Here is a 16253-nt window from a genome sequence, read left to right as displayed (position 1 = left end):
GTATATACGTTTATATATATATACAGCATTTGTCTCATTTCTTGCGCCACCTCAACAAACAAGCAGGTATCAAAAGCAATTTGTTTGCTTCTCTGTAACACTTTTCGAGATATCGCCTTCGCAGAAGAGGTGAGGTAGTGCGCCGTGGGAATCTTGAAGCTCATAAATTCTTAACGTCAGCAAGTTAAACTACCGTAGGCGGCGGCTGGGGACGTTCAATTTTCTTAAGGAGGGGGGCACAGTGACATGGTTAAGATGGCTGTCTATGGCCCTGACCCAGTGGCTTTTTGCTCTAAATATTGCCTTTGTCTGTGACTCTTGAGGCCTGACTGATGGCAATCATTTTCAGGAAGGCTTAGATTATGACAGAGTTATGTTTCTATGAGGACATTAATTTACGTAAAGTCATCCATGCATTCATTCATTTTCCATAATCCTTCCCATCATTAGTGTCAAGGGTGGTATGGAGACTATCGCAGATGACTTTTGGTAAGAGGCGTAAAACACCTTGGACTGGACTCCACCTAATTACAGCTGGCATAACCATTCACACTCACATTCACATGTACATGTGGACCATTTACAGCCTTGTTGCATGTTTTTAGAATGTGAAAGGAAGGCAGAGTAAACTCATGCAAGAATGGGGAGAACATGCAAACGCCACAGTGGAGGTTCTGAGCCAAGTATCGAATTCCGTACCTCAAGTCAAGTCAAATTTATTCATAAAGCCCTTTATCACAGAATCGTCTCAAAGGGCTGCAACTGGCAGATATAATTTTGCCAGAAAATATTACAACCCTCCACATGCACAACCAATTGACCCGAAAGTTGACGTGAATGTTCATTATAACATTTCCTGTCTCAAGAGGTCCATCCACTTGACAAAACATACAGCGGTTACACATTATCCTTATTCTTCTGATGGGCAAAGTACTGGATCTCTTTCATATCCAGACAGGTTATGATACACAGATGAATGATGTTAGACTGTCAGGATGTGTTTTGATTGCACATGGAAGCTGTGGTGTGGTGGCCAAGATTTTGGCTTTGTCATTTCGTAATTTCAGATGATCACATCTCATCACTGGTGGCAAAGTGATTTACTCGCCTGAATTGTATGCATCGTGGATTCAGTTCCCACATTGATGGTGTGAATATTTGTTTGTCTCTATATGGTACGTGCCCTGTGATTGACTGGTGACCAGTCAAGGGTGTAGTCTGCCTTTTGCAAGTGGTATGAAAAATTGATGGATGGGTGGTCAAATCAGCACTCAAATTGACACTGTGTAGTAAAACTCTAAGGCTGAATGCAATAGTTGCAATGCTTTTGAGGTGTATAATTCAGCTTAACTAAAAATAAACACATTTTCATTTATTGTCAATCATCTCTTTCCTGTGAATGATTGACAATAACATTACCGCACTTCGGCATCAGCACTCATTCCTGTCGAATATGGAAATAAAGGTTATGACAGAAATCTGATTTCTTGTACTCCATTGCATTTACTCATGAAAGGTCACTCATTGGATAGGTCATTTTTTTCTTATGTGTTTTGCCCAAACTATAATCCTGGCAAAGGCTGGGTGAAAGGCTGAGTGCTCCCTAACCAATGTATCAGAGAGTTAATTGTACACAGGGCCAAGCTGTGGTCTGTAGGTTTCTACCCAATTTGAGCTGCTTCGATGCATGCGGTGGATCAAAATGTTGCAGATATATTTACCCTCGCAGTGGAGTGCAGTCTGGAAAGGGAAAAAAAGAAGAAAAAAGGCAGCAGTCTCGCCCGGAGCGGCAGACTCAAACATAAACTAGCGCAATAATTTAGCCACAATGCGTTTCTCCTCTCGCAGAGAGAGCGGTGGCATATTTCATTTACGAGCTACAATCTAGCTTGGTATATACTTCCTTCTGTTGACGTGCCTTTTGTGGACATTATTGATTGGAGCACAGTCGAGGTGCTGATGCAGGGAGGGAGTGGTGTCACACTGACTCCAGTGCCACCATTTGATTTCCAGTCACCGTTGTTGAAAGCATTTGCTCATCTTTTAATTAATTTCCATACTGTATTATTTATATTGATCATTTCTATTCCAAGCACACTGGTCGAGTACTTTGTAGTTACCACGTCTGCTTCACAATTCCGAGTTGTGTTGAATTAGCATATAGTTGTGCTCGCGCTGGTTTTCTCCTGGTACTCAGGTTTCCTCAGACGTCCCAAAATTTGTATTATGTTACCACACCACAAGAGGGTGCCAGTGAAGGTGAGAATGAAAAATGTGTAAACGACCGTAGAAGCAGTACGACGATGCCTTTCCTGGCGGCTCGGTGCAATATGGCCATGCCATGGAAACAATACATTATGGGGAGCAGTGTGTACATCAGAAAGTAAGAGGAGGTTGATGGGTGGTATACAAGCTGAGGAAGAAGCAGGTAACTTCATTTTGTCACTCTGTGAAGAAACTCATCTCCTAAGCACACACCATGTCATGACTCAAAACAAAATATGGAATCATGTCAAATGTGTGGCTGTCATGGTATTGTCACGCCCGTGCCAGAGCATGCTCGGCCTGCACTTCCCTCGGCCACGTCCCTTTCGTTGCCGTAATGTCTGTCACCCGCTTCTTCTTGTTACCCTGTGTATTTAAGCCCTGCCCGTGTGTTTCTCCCAGTTGGTGTCTACTGTTGTGTTCCGTCCCTCTCCGTGCCCAGTGTTCCTGTTGTCTGAGTTTCCCCTGGTCTGTCTGGAGGCTCACGGTCAGAATTTTATCCTTGTCCAAGTGGACTTCTGTCCGTCAGTTGGTCTGTCTGTCTGTTTGTTTGCTGGCCGTGAGTCTCGCTCCTGTCTGTGTCGTCGGTTCCCCATCTGCCTCCCTTCCAACTCCCTTTCCTTTCAATATATCCTGGTTCAAGCTGCATTTGGTCGCTCTGACTCAACTCATTCCTGACAGGTATTGCATTGATTTGTCAGTGATAATGAGATCATGCACATCAACTAGTGAAACATCCAAATCCACGTTATTTACATAACCGGAAGTGAATAATTAATTGCGTTCCTTGACACACATATGCCGCATGGTGCTGTGTGCACTTCAAGGTTTGTTCTTTAACTTGAAGGCAACAGGCAGCGTGAGGCTATTGAAGTCCATGGGAATTTCACAAGTTTGCATGGTGTTTGAAGCTATTTGAAGCACTTGTGGCAGAAAGCTTGAACTGTTGCAGCTGAAAGTACACACAGAATTTTATCTCGTATCGCATATTTCTTTCTGCTCTCCTGCCGAGGAATGGCACACGTGGCGGCTGACTTGTCCCTGAAGCTTTCTCGGGATGGAATAGCTGAGCCTGTGTGACAGATGCTGGTGTTATCACCCCCGTGGCCCGTCTGGCAATGGAACTCGGCACCGGAGCAAGGGGCATCGGACACGCACGAGTGTATCCTCCTCTTGCACAAAGTCAGGTGTGATAGGTTTCAGCTCATCTGCCACCTTGAAGGGGAAATCAAATCAAAAATGTTCATCACAATAAGATGTTACAGCAAAATTCACCCATTTGTATTATTATTATTTATTATTATTTTATTTATCTGATGGACTGGTTATTATGCCACTTGCTGTTTACTAAAAATGACATCACAGTGCCAAAGAGCTCAGGTAACGACCAATCATGTGGCAGTACAAGACAAAACAACTGCCGCCCGAGATGAATAAAAATGATGCATTATGCTGCTTAATTTATATTCCGCACACACAATATTAAACAAAATATAGTGGTTACACTCGTGGCATTACAATATAATATTGTAAAGAAAACGTTTGACTTGGCTTCCCCTTCCATGAGGAAATGTTAAATATGAAAAGAGATCCGTCTGATATACAAATGACCCTTGGATGCTTCATGTTATATTCACATTCATCATATTTAATTTTTTTTTAAACAGAAGATCTTTGCTCTGCACGATTGTCGCTTAAAAGTATGTCAGAATCGCCTTGTATAAGACAGCTGTGGGACCATATTGATGAGCTCAATATTCGATTTGATCAAGCAAGTTGGATGGACAATATTGGGAGATGCGGTATCGGCTGAGGTCTTCGCTCCACCGAAGGCCGCTCTTGGTTGCGATGGAATATCTGAGCGTGTGAGACAGATGCCGGCCTTATCACCTCTGTGGCACTCCCTAAAATGGAACTTGGCACCGATGCAAGAGGCGTCAGACACAGCTCGTTTCGCCTTAGCCCAAGATGACATTGGTGTTATTATAATCTGAATAAATATGAAAAAAAGTGGAACCAACAAGTTTAATTGTAAATCACAATCTTGCCCTTCACTCCATTCCACCTCCTTCTAGGATGCATCAATTAGTATATACCTGTAATTTCTACTGTCAACCATGTCTACTACTGTCAACCATGTTTAGTAACAAAATGGGCCTTTGCTTCTGCCTTTCTGTAGATTTTCTTTCTTTTTTATTATTATTTTTGGTCTGGTGGCTGTTGACGTGGCACTTTTAATCTGGACCTGTTTTTAATCCAAATTTCCCAAAAGCACAAGCCTGATGGGGCTAACTGCATTGGAAAGGAAATTGGGTACATTGGGTTCATCAGCTTTGTGTTGTTCACGCAATATCCTGAAAACTCACCACAACTTTGTGATTTCTATGCTGCGCTTAGGTGGATACAAAAAGTACGTTTGTGTTTTTGGTGGATGCCATTGTGTGTGCTCTTCCAAGGCTGTTAGTTGTTTTTTTTCCCCTTTATAATGGAGGGGGATCCTGGTTAAAGTGAGCCTTTTTTAACTTGAAACCTTTTGATGTTTTAAGGTTCCAAATGAAAACAAGTAGATGTGAGCCTTTGTAAAACTGGCAGCCACCACATGGTGAAGATACTCTGATATATCCAACCAATATCCATTTTCTGTACCGCTTTGTCCCCATGGGGGTCGCGGGCGTGCTGGAGCCTATCCCAGCAGTCATTGTGCAGTGGGTGGGGGACACCCTGAGCCGGTTGCCAGCCAATTGCAGGGCACACAGCGACGAACAACCATCCACACTCACACCTAGGGGCAATTTGGAGTGCTCAATCGGCCTACCAAGCATGTTTTTGGGATGTGGGAGGAAAACCGGAATGCCCGGAGAAAACCCACGTGGGCACAGGGAGAACATGCAAACTCCACACAGGAAGGGTTGGAGGTGGAATCGAACGCGCACCCCCCTAACTGTGAGGCGGACCACCGAGCTCCACCGACCTGCCCACTCTATGTGCATTTTAAATCAAATTGTTTGTCTCATCTGTTGGATGATGCCGGGACAATTATGTTATTAATAATGACAGAGGGACAAGGAAGGAAGGGTGCCCAGGACGGCCCAGCAAACTAGGGTTAAGCGCCCATCTCTGGCAACACCATTGTTCATGGTGTAACTCGCCTTTTGCCCAATGTCAGCTGGGGTCGACTCCAGCTTAGCTTCATAAGCACAAGCGCTATAAATGGTTAGATGGAAGTTACTGATAGCTTACCCTTTTGGTGCTCTCCTGAAGAGAAAAACTTAGACTCCATATTCGCCACTTTGATGCAGCAGTGTGGTTTCTCTCCATCAGTCCCCTTTTGAATGAAAGAGCCACATGCTTTGAAATAAATACAGCAGGCCTCCGCCACACTTGTTGTTTGAGTGCCTCAAATGACACATTAAACGGGTTTTAGTTTTCACAGATTTAAATTGTACTATTTTGACGTGGGAAATGCACCCTTCCGAAACTAGCAAGTCGCATGTGAAGTTGAAAAGCAACATTTGTATTCATATGAATTATCATCATCTACTGGACTGGAGTGTAGCAAGAACGTCATGAGTTTGAATAAAAGCAGTAGGGTGGACATTTTTAGAGCTTTTCTGCCTTGGCGTTTTATTTCCCCATGAGTGAAATTCTAGTTGGATGCATTCACATGACAGGTCAAGGCTTTTGCACAATAGCAACATTGCAACAGTTTGCCTCGTTCTGCAACAATTTGATGCATATGTCCTTGCATTGATTGTCTGTTCCATACAAATATTAATAGAGCGACTGAAATGTCTGAATAGGTCGTTTGAAGTTGCATGGTTGGTGGAGCCCCTGGACATCAAAAAGCCGCGTCTCATTTAATATCCAGTTTGTTGACATTTAACTGATTAATAATTAGTAACCCAATGACCCATTTGCCTCTCCAGTAAAAACATGTTTAGGAGCAGCATATTCCATTTGTGATGGTTGGCGCTTTTGATGCTTTTAAATGGCAATTAAGACACTGTCTGCTGTTGACGCATCTACCACTGCTGTTCTCTTTAAATGACTCTTGTATTATTTTCCACTTTAAATTAGTTCACTAGTACTTTATATTGCTTGTGTAATTTCCTCATGAATGTGTGATTTGTTGCACGGGTGAAAAGAAAATCAAACATGTCAAAACATTTCTTGCCCTTGCATGTTGTCATTTTAAATATTCGAGCCAATGGACAGTGGATTTTTGCTGGGTCAGCCTTGTTCTCACTGGCCCTAAACTACAACTGGCCAGCTAAACTAGAGAATATTTATATTATACTATAACATATTATCTGCCATATTAGTACTTTAGTACTGTATATTTTTACTACCAGATGCACCGTATCTTGGCCAAATCTTGTGCAATTGTGAGCATAGACAACGCACATCAAATAGGGCTACCTATAAATCTGCAGCTGTGATCTGTGAGTGCTCATGCTGTTTCATTCATTATTACAATATGCTTGTTTGGGAGAATACATTTGAAAAATGTATATGCCTCATTTTCCAATCTGTATGTATCATAAATGTATTGTATCACTGGCAGAGTAGTGCATATTACTTGTCCTTATTAGTGTCATGGCTGATCTGGAGCCTATCCCCAGAAGCAGTGTTGAAGTTACAATGCTCACTGACGAATCGCACAGTACATATAGACAATCAACAATTCACACCTACAGTATATTACATTGGACAATTTTATGTATTCAATGAATCTATCATGTATAGTCCATTGGAATAGGTTGATAATACTATTGGGTCGCTAAATTGGCCTTGACTGACTCAAGACAAAACTATTTCTCATTAATCTTCTCTCTCTTTGTGAGAGTGCATTTCTCAAATTTTACATCTTTTGCAAAATCTATGCAACGCTTCCTTTGTCTTTGCCTTCTCGTCCTGAGAAAAACTGACCTTGTGACGGTGTTCTATGAAACATTCTCCAATTGTGGAAATTTAATATTTTACCAAGGCAATGATCACTTAAGGCAAGCCGGTGAAAATGTGTGTATTTTTTTCGCCGTACAAAGTGAACATTATCCAAGCTGCATGTTTTCTCTGCAGCTTGAAATACAGTCTCTTGAACTCCACCCCACCCCTCAACAGGTGGTCTGAAGCACAATAGGCCAAATCAAAGCTTTAATGCCATGTCGGAGTTTTAACATCAAGCTGATTATCTTTTGGCCCCAATCAAATGTCTTTGTTATCAGGACAGCCAGTCAATCAAATGACATAGAAGAATATAAGACAACCAATTGACAAACTGTTACTTTGTACGAATTCAAATACCGTTATGATAGAACAAGCGCACTGCATGAGTGTGTGTGCCCTTCATTTTACTTGAGATGAAGTAAGATATTTTCACTTTTAAAATGTGCTAGAATGTACCCCGCAGAATGTCTGCAAATGAAGTGTGCGATGCCATTGTGGGACTTTGTTGCCATCTGATAGCATCCCTGCCACACGGTACTTATCTCAACGGTGACCCTTTTGAGAGGCTTTTTACATCTGTTGGCTAGTCAAGACAAATGAGGGCAAATGTGCAACTGTTTTACTTAATCGGAGTGGAGTGACCGAATAGAGACATGAAATCTGTCCTGTCTGTCTGTCTGAGTGGGCACAACCACTGCTGCAGGCACACATGCTGTTTGTGTGATAAATCCAGTGGCCTAGGGACGAGGTCATATGTACTGCCTTTCATAAGCGCTTTCTTGTACATGACAATGTCATGTAAAATGTTGAACTTCATCATCTTATAAATTTCAGCAACATCTCATTCTCATAGTACATCAATACCTAATCTTCATTTTCACCCTCCCGCCTACAGCTAATAAACGCAGACTGCTTTGGCATATTGTGTCTCAGGGAAGATAAGAGGTGAGAGGCTTCTGGTGTGTATTTGTGTCTACAGTACAGCGCCGTGTGAGTGTGCGTGCATGTCAGCAGCATGTGTCAAGCCATTCTCCACCTCGGAAAGAGTGAATCCAAAACACGGGCGGAAATACAGAAAGCGAGAGAATGAGAGTGAAAAAAAATAATCTCGTGCTATGTTATCCCTGCAAAAACCTGACAAACCACCCGCGAGACTGATCTGGCTTAGCATTCAGTGCGGTTAGGGGCTTGTTTGTGTTTCTATGATTGCAGCAGGCTGGCTAAGTTGGCATCATAATAGTCCAAGTACAGTGGAGCCCCAGAGGAGTCGAAACAGCTGGGGATGGTGCTTCTGTCTAGTCGCATCAAAGGCAGCAGTGCATCTCCTGGCTGGACACTCCAAATGTTTCCTCCCTCGGAACGAGGCTTAATAATTGCACCAATGCTGACGTTGGGAATTCCAGGCATGTATCCCAGAATGCAATTAGACCTCAGCCATTTGATAGAGCGACATGTCTCATGCCTGGTCTGGACTTACCGTCATGGGAGGTAGAAAAGAGAGAAATAAGCATGGAAAGTAGCTCTCTTATAAGCCGTTGGCGTTTGACGTGGCATGAGTGGATCGGTTTGCTGATGTTCTGAGAAAGTCGAACGATTGCTTAGTTTCATGGAGAGATTGTGGCATTTTGCGGTGTGGGATGTGCTGTTAACAATACTAGAACTGTACTTACAGTTAACCAAACTGTATTCCAAAATATGATTCCTACTTTTTATAATAAATCGTATTAGTAGCATCTTCTTTGTGTTTCAAACCATATTGGTGCATAACAAATTCCAAATCTGAAAGAGGTATATACAGAGTGACAGGGTACCAAAGTATTGCAGTAGTGCTGTACACAGAGTGAGTGAAATGCAAATACTGCCGTTTATTTCCCCGTGGTGTTTTCCTGGCCTGTGTGGATCAGGTGAGTCGTGTCTATTGTGTGCAGGCTTGGAGGTAGCTATGCAGCCCAATCAGTGCAGCGCAGACCTTTCCCTTCCCTGAACTCAAGAAAGTCCTGAGCCGCTGATGACTGAAGGGCAGTGTGCGCCTTCTTTCCGTCTTTCCCTCTTTACTATCTCCTACCTTCAAACTTCAGGCTGCCTCCGCTGAATGCAAGCTTTCCTGATGCATGTTTGAAACATGAATGTGCCTCCCCATTATCCAGGCTTTGATGCTAAATACCAACATATTTAATATGATAATCCTTGGCTTCATTATCTCTCGTTGCTTAGCATGTAGTCAGTGCGTTGGTGCTGCTTATTTTGGCCAGAGGAGATCTGGCCTCGAGGCAGTGGGGATTCCTTTCCCCCGTGTGTCAGCTCATGTTTACCCGGGCCTGAAGACCGAGGGTGGATCACAGCATTTCATAATCCACAAGCCATACAGTGAAGCGAGGGCGGAAAAATAATTCTCTTTGTGTCAACAGTTATTTCATTCATGGTTTCTGCGGTAGAAATAGAGAGAGAAAGAGAGAGCTGACCATAGAGGGATAATACTGCCTCTTGATTGGCTGTCTGCTGTATGTTTCTCATTCATGATGTATACTGCAAATGTACACAATGCAAGCCACACAATGCGTGGCACCTGTGTGTGATGTGGTACTGGTACCTCCGTTGTCGATGACATATGGCTGACTCGGCCCGACCGGACGAGGCTAAAATAGGGAGAGAAAGCTCAGGCATAGAGGACGATGCCCACCTCTGTTCAAAAGTAACAGTTTATGATATTCATATCGTTTCCTCTTGATGTCGACTTTTTGCTTGCCCACCTACCCTCCAGCATCAACACAGTCGTTATCGTGCCCGTTGATATGTATTCACACTGCTGTGCTTGCTGCATACTGAGTCCACCTGTTCTGCATCCTTCAATACTCATCAGTGTGGAACAGTGTTGACGGGTGCCTCATCACGGCTCATTGCCTACATCAGGGCCCACGTTCAACTGACACTTTAGCACGCTCTGACTGATATCTGCAGGGCGCAGGGCTGCAAAGGCGGGATCATCTTTAGCTGGATAAAGAGCGACTTTGCCAATCGTAACCCTGTTGGATTAACCGCTGCCTTTTCTCCACTGATAAGGAGGTGAACTGCACATCCTGCGAGATTCATTGTTGGCCAATGAGGATCAATTGGTGACATTGTGCAGTATTGTGTCTGTGTTGGGTTAGTCAGTTGACTGTTAAGATGTGTATTCATTCATCTGGTTCTTCGTTATAGAAGGAACTAAAGGGACCAACAGTGTGAGCATCCGAGTTAAAGTATTTGAATTGAAGAATCGCTTTTGATTCAACAGTGAGTGCATTGAATCAAATTGTCCTTTCATTAAGGTTAATGAGAAGCATAATTCAAGAGTAATACATGCTGTTTATTTGTATTACTATTTTTATTGTAATGGCCTAATGCAGGAGTGTCAAACAAATTTTTGTTGCTGGCCACATCGTAGTTATGGTTTCCCTGGTGGGGCCAATAGTAATAATAACTATCTCATAGTATATTATGTTATCTTAATAATAACTATTAATAATAACTATCTAGTATAATAACTATCTTATATTATTACATACACACAACAGAATCCAGCATAAAAAAGTCGAAAATTTATTTTTAAAATGGGGTTATAAAAAAAAAAAAAGCAATATCTCACTGTTATTAAAAGGGAAGACAATTTACAATTTTGGTATTTGAACAAGAAATTAATGCTGGGGGAGGTACGTACTCTATGTATTACGTACAGTTCTCAGATTGGCTTATTGCCCCAGTCTACGTATTTTACGTACAACATCCTCTGATTGGTCACACAAAAGGCGCACTTTTGCTTTTTTAAGGCTTTTAAGTGTGCCTTATGGTGTGGAAAATACGGTAAATGAAACTACCTTACCTTGCTCCTCTGCAAGTCGGCTACATCCTTAGTTAAACAGGCAATTTGATTCCTACAACTGAAAAAAACTTGATTAAATACAATCAATATTTGTTTCAGTTTTTCATTCATACACTCCAAACGCTAGGTTAAGGACATGCAGTCGTGCAGGGGAACAAAAAGAAAAATGACTCAGCATGCGGGTCTTATTTTGCACTAATGATGACTGAATAGTTATTTTCATTAGACCCCCTGCCAGCTGGGTCTCCTTCTGTTCGAGAACATCGAATATTCCTTAGAGTGAATAAAAAGTTGCCGCCACTTGCGACATAAAACAAAGTAACAACTTTGCAGCCTGCACTTCATCTCCCTTTGAATGTTGTACTTTCCATCAACCTCGCCATGAATCGCAATGGCCGCCGCTCTTGCTGTCCGACGCAAGATACTTGTGAAATATAGACAATTTGTGTGGTATGCCGACGTGGCGAGTTGTACGCTCATTGATTTAGCTCCTGTGTACTACGTTTCATTAACTTTTGGAACAAAATTATTGATTTTTTTTCCACTTTGAGATCTGGTTTAGCTCATGATGGTGAGTAAATTTAATGTAGGCACTTAATTGTTTTATTATTCACACTAGGTATGGCTTATTAAGTGGATTTTGTATGCGGTGTTTGTCAACAGCCGTCATGTCTCTTTGACTTGAATCATCTTCATGCTGAATGCAGAAAGGCCAGCGACAGTATGTCACAATATGTTTCTACTGTGTGTTTGTGTGCGTGTGTGTGCATGCGTTTATACACTCAGAAGAAAAATCACTAATGTGATCATTTCGAGCTGCTCTGCGTTTCCGCGGCCGGCGTCGGCCTAACAAGCCCTCTGTGTTAGATGAGGTTGTAATGAGATCGAGTCGAGCATGAGCGACTAATCTGATATTTCACCTCGGCGAGAGATGGGAAAGATATAAAAACGTATTAGGGGTGGGCACTAAGAGGATTAAAGTATGCAAAGGGACGTATGCCGTTATTTTTAATCCTCTCCTGCTTAGCCCTATCAAGATGCACCCAAAAATGCCACACAGACAACAATGAATATGTAGCGCTAATACCGTTTTTTTTCCATGTATAATACGCCCCCATGTATAATACGCACCCTAAAAATGGCATGTTGATGTTGGGAAAAAGCCTATACCCATGTATAATACGCACCCAAATTTTGACTCCTACTTAAATCCGTAAACGTAAAATTATTTCAGAAAAAAGATCATCTTTGGGAACAACCGGATGTTATTCTGCCGTCAGTATCACTGCGCATGCAGTAGCAAACTCGATAGCGAAGAAATATGTGAGACTTTCAACGGGATCACCAATATTTGAGTGATGTTCCAGTTATTTATCACAATTATTTATTATTATAATAATAATATATATAATATATATAATAATTATTTATTTATTATTTACAATGGTCATGGTGATCTTTCTGGTGATTTCTTAACTAGGCTGGATGTATTTCTTTTGTTGGCGTTGATTTCTCCCAGACTGCTCAGAAAGGCACCACCGCGATCAGTTAGGTTAAAATGAAAAGAGAGGAAAGTGACGTGCGGACATGTGAAAAGGCGGCTCTGTATGGGAGAGAAGTTGAAGAGGAATAAAAACACCCTTGGAAACCAAAACTTGCCCCTCGTCGTGACTCGGAGCCGCAATAAATGTTTCAGATTTGTGTAGGGTACGTTGTGACAGCAAACGAGCAGGTGATCGAGCAAGCGTCTGATACGAGAGCATTGTGTTCGCATGGAGCGTGTTTGAAGTAAACAGCAGAGAAGAGTGGAACAGGGCAAAGTGTTGTGAAATTAAAATATTACCTGTAATACGCATTTTGTTATTTGCTGATTGAAACTGCTAATTTAAACTGTGAATTGAAACTAATAGGAAGAAAACCGAACTCTCGCTTTTTATATAGCTGACGTGTCTTGTGCATCCGTTCTGCGCATACTGTAATGGCGGCCTCCATATGATATATGGGGTCTGCGATGGAGATTAAAAAACAAACAATATTTGACAATAACACACCATCAAGGATTGCACCATCGCATCAAACGATGTGTCGTCAATTATGAATTTGACTGACTAAGTGTGTTGGGCAGGATGGCTGAATGCGATGCGCGATTGACAACAAACAAGAAGAAAGGTGTTTTCAAGTTTTATTTCGAGGGAGATTCTCTTCAAAAATTGTTGTACCCATGCATAATGCGCACCCCGGATTTTAGGACAATAAATTAGTTAAATTTTGCGTATTATACATGGAAAAAAACGGTACATTTGATGTAGCATTTGCACACACATACTGTTAAAAGTTATCTAACAAGCAAAGGTGAGGCATGAACAAAAATGGTGATACTCGATGCGATACTGGAGTCCATACAAGTATCAATTCCCCCAAACTATATATTTTTTCAACAATTTTGGGGAATGTATTAGTAGGCATGAGATTTACTATTCACTTGCGAGGTGGATTTTTCTGTTTTCTTTTCTTTTGGGATAGATTCATTTTTACAATATAGATGTTATTGATTTACCACCAGTCGTTTTATTTTCAGCTTCCGAGCAGATGTTACAATATTGTCTGTGTTGTTGCTCATTGGCTCGTGTTAGCAGATGCCTTTTCAGATGGATGGCACTTTGTTGTATTTGAGGATAGACTTAGCAGGTGATCAAGCTACAGTTTCATTTTTCAGATTTTGACCTAATTGGGGTAGTTTGCTGTGAAAAGCCACCACTTGCAAGTCATCTGTGTCATTTCCAGACAATTACCTGATCTCAAGCAATAAGCGTTATTGCGGAGTAGAAGATGATGAGTCATTTAGTGTCTTAAGATATCTTTCAAGTTATCTTTCCAAATGTGAAACTGAGTTGCAAGAGCAATAACAGTCACAAATGAAACAATAAGAATGTCCATTTTTCCATCCATCCATTTTCCATAGCATTTGCTCTCATTAGTATCTTTTTCCCAGCTGACTTTGACCAAGAGGCAAGTTACAGCTAGGACTGGTCGCCAGAGAGTTCCAGCCCCCATTTAAACAAATATCCATTCACATTGACAACTGTGGAACATGTAGAGTCTTCAGTGAACCTAACATTCACGTTTTTGTCAAGTGGACCGAAGATGAAAACTTGACACAAAAAGACTGGAACCAAGGTTCAAACTCTGAACCTCAGAACTGTGATGCAGACCTGCTAACTGTGAGTCCACTGTGCTGCTTGATTATGTCATCCACCCCTTATTATAGAATATCACCAAAAATTCTCACCTGCACAGACTTAAATGTTTGTGCATTTTTCTCTGGGTTAATGTAGCGAAGCGCACAGGAGGACTTCAAGGTGACATGAAGCTTGAGTCAATCCATCACAAAGTAGGAAGTAATTAATAAGGATGTCAAGTACCGAGCGCAACCATGACTTCATTTTTCTTCTTAATTGGGGGATCATTCTGAATTTGGATTGGAAGCAGATAATATGTAATGATGATTGACATCTGTGATTCCTTCACGTGTCTCCATTACCCATTGTTGTTAATAGCACTGCCCTTCTCTAAGGTTACAGATATATTTTCTTTGTATGAGCTTTTTGTATCCATCCAGTTTCTATAGCGCTTGTCCCCATAGGGGCGCGGGTATCGAGCTATTTATATATATATGTATATATACATATATATACATATATATATACATATATATATACTTCAAAGGTTGAAGGCCAAAACAAGAATATTATTGAACCGTAATTCATTTCAAGCCTATGTGTTTGAGGTAGCTGGGTTCCATGACAAAAGTATATTTTCACTATCAGCATTCTAAGTCACAAATCTTAATCTTTAACCATTTGATGACTACAAATACTACCAGATGTTGTCGTCATTATCGTCCAATGTTCCTAAGATTCCTAAGAATTTTAAAATTGGATCCAAAGTGCTTTAAGTATTACTAAGATTCCTAATAATTTTTAGATTGGATCCAAAGTGCTTGAGGTGCAATATCTGGGGTTACTCACTGAGACACATTTCAACCGACCTTCCTCATATTTTCAGGAACTTTTTTTTTCCCCCATAACAAGATTACTATTGATTAAACAGCGTTTGATCCAAAACATCCAAGGCAGCTGAGGTCAAAGAGCCAATCACTCGGTTATTGACACAGCAGCCCGAGTTGGACAATTTTGTTTTGACTTACTTACCGTTTTGAACATTCTGACTGGGGTTTTGTTGTATGTCAAAACAAAACTTTTCTTTCTAATTATAAGGTAAAGTAACCTGAGGTTAATTTTAGTTTGTGGTTTAGGGCTGCAACTAACATTTTTTTAAATAATCAATTACTCTGCTGATTATTTTGACAATTAATCAATGAATCCAATCTGTTTATTAAAAAATAAAATTTGATTTTAAATTCACATTACAGAACACTAAAAAGTGTTCTGATTCAGTCAATGGTCTGATCCATCATAACATGTTGGGAAATGGGAGAAAAATGTGGATTGTTGTTTTCCAAAGTAAAAGCCCATGTTTTATTTTGATTCAGCACACAGATAATTAGTCTGTTTTTACATATTAGGTATTAGCATGTCTTTGGTCAAAGTTTCAACGATAGAGGAATTAGTGATGTGAACTACAATACAACGTTAGTAGTAATCTAACACCGCCACCCCCTTTAAATTCCCAAGTACGTTATGGTTTCATTATTGGACATAGTGCATGAACTAGACATTAAACATGTTAAAACACACAAAAAGTAAAGGGAAAACATCACAGACAGTGTGCATTGGGAAGCCGGAACAGCTGCAGCAGAAGCAGCCGAGCTGGGTGACAACATGCCGTAATTGGCTGCTCTGTGAAATGGACTTTTATTATCAAATTAGTCGTGGTGAATTAAAGTACTGTTGTTCATCCTGTCGTCTCATCTGTTATTTAGTTCCCTGGCACCAACCACATTGTGGATTTTAACAGCCAGTTAGAGTTTCACAATCAATCAGGGAGGCATGTTGATGTATGAAAAGAGCACATCTTCAGGAATATTTGCCATTATAGTATTGTAGAAATATAAAATACACTTTGCCTCTTTCACTACATCTCATATTTAAATCTCAGACACAATTCTCTTTCCAACAAAGTAGCTTTTTGAATAGATTGGTTGTGTCAGTGGCATTTGTGT

The sequence above is a fragment of the Syngnathus typhle genome, linkage group LG1, assembly GCF_033458585.1.
Source record: "Syngnathus typhle isolate RoL2023-S1 ecotype Sweden linkage group LG1, RoL_Styp_1.0, whole genome shotgun sequence".
NCBI lineage: Eukaryota > Metazoa > Chordata > Actinopteri > Syngnathiformes > Syngnathidae > Syngnathus > Syngnathus typhle.
This window is presented reverse-complemented; position numbering follows the sequence as displayed.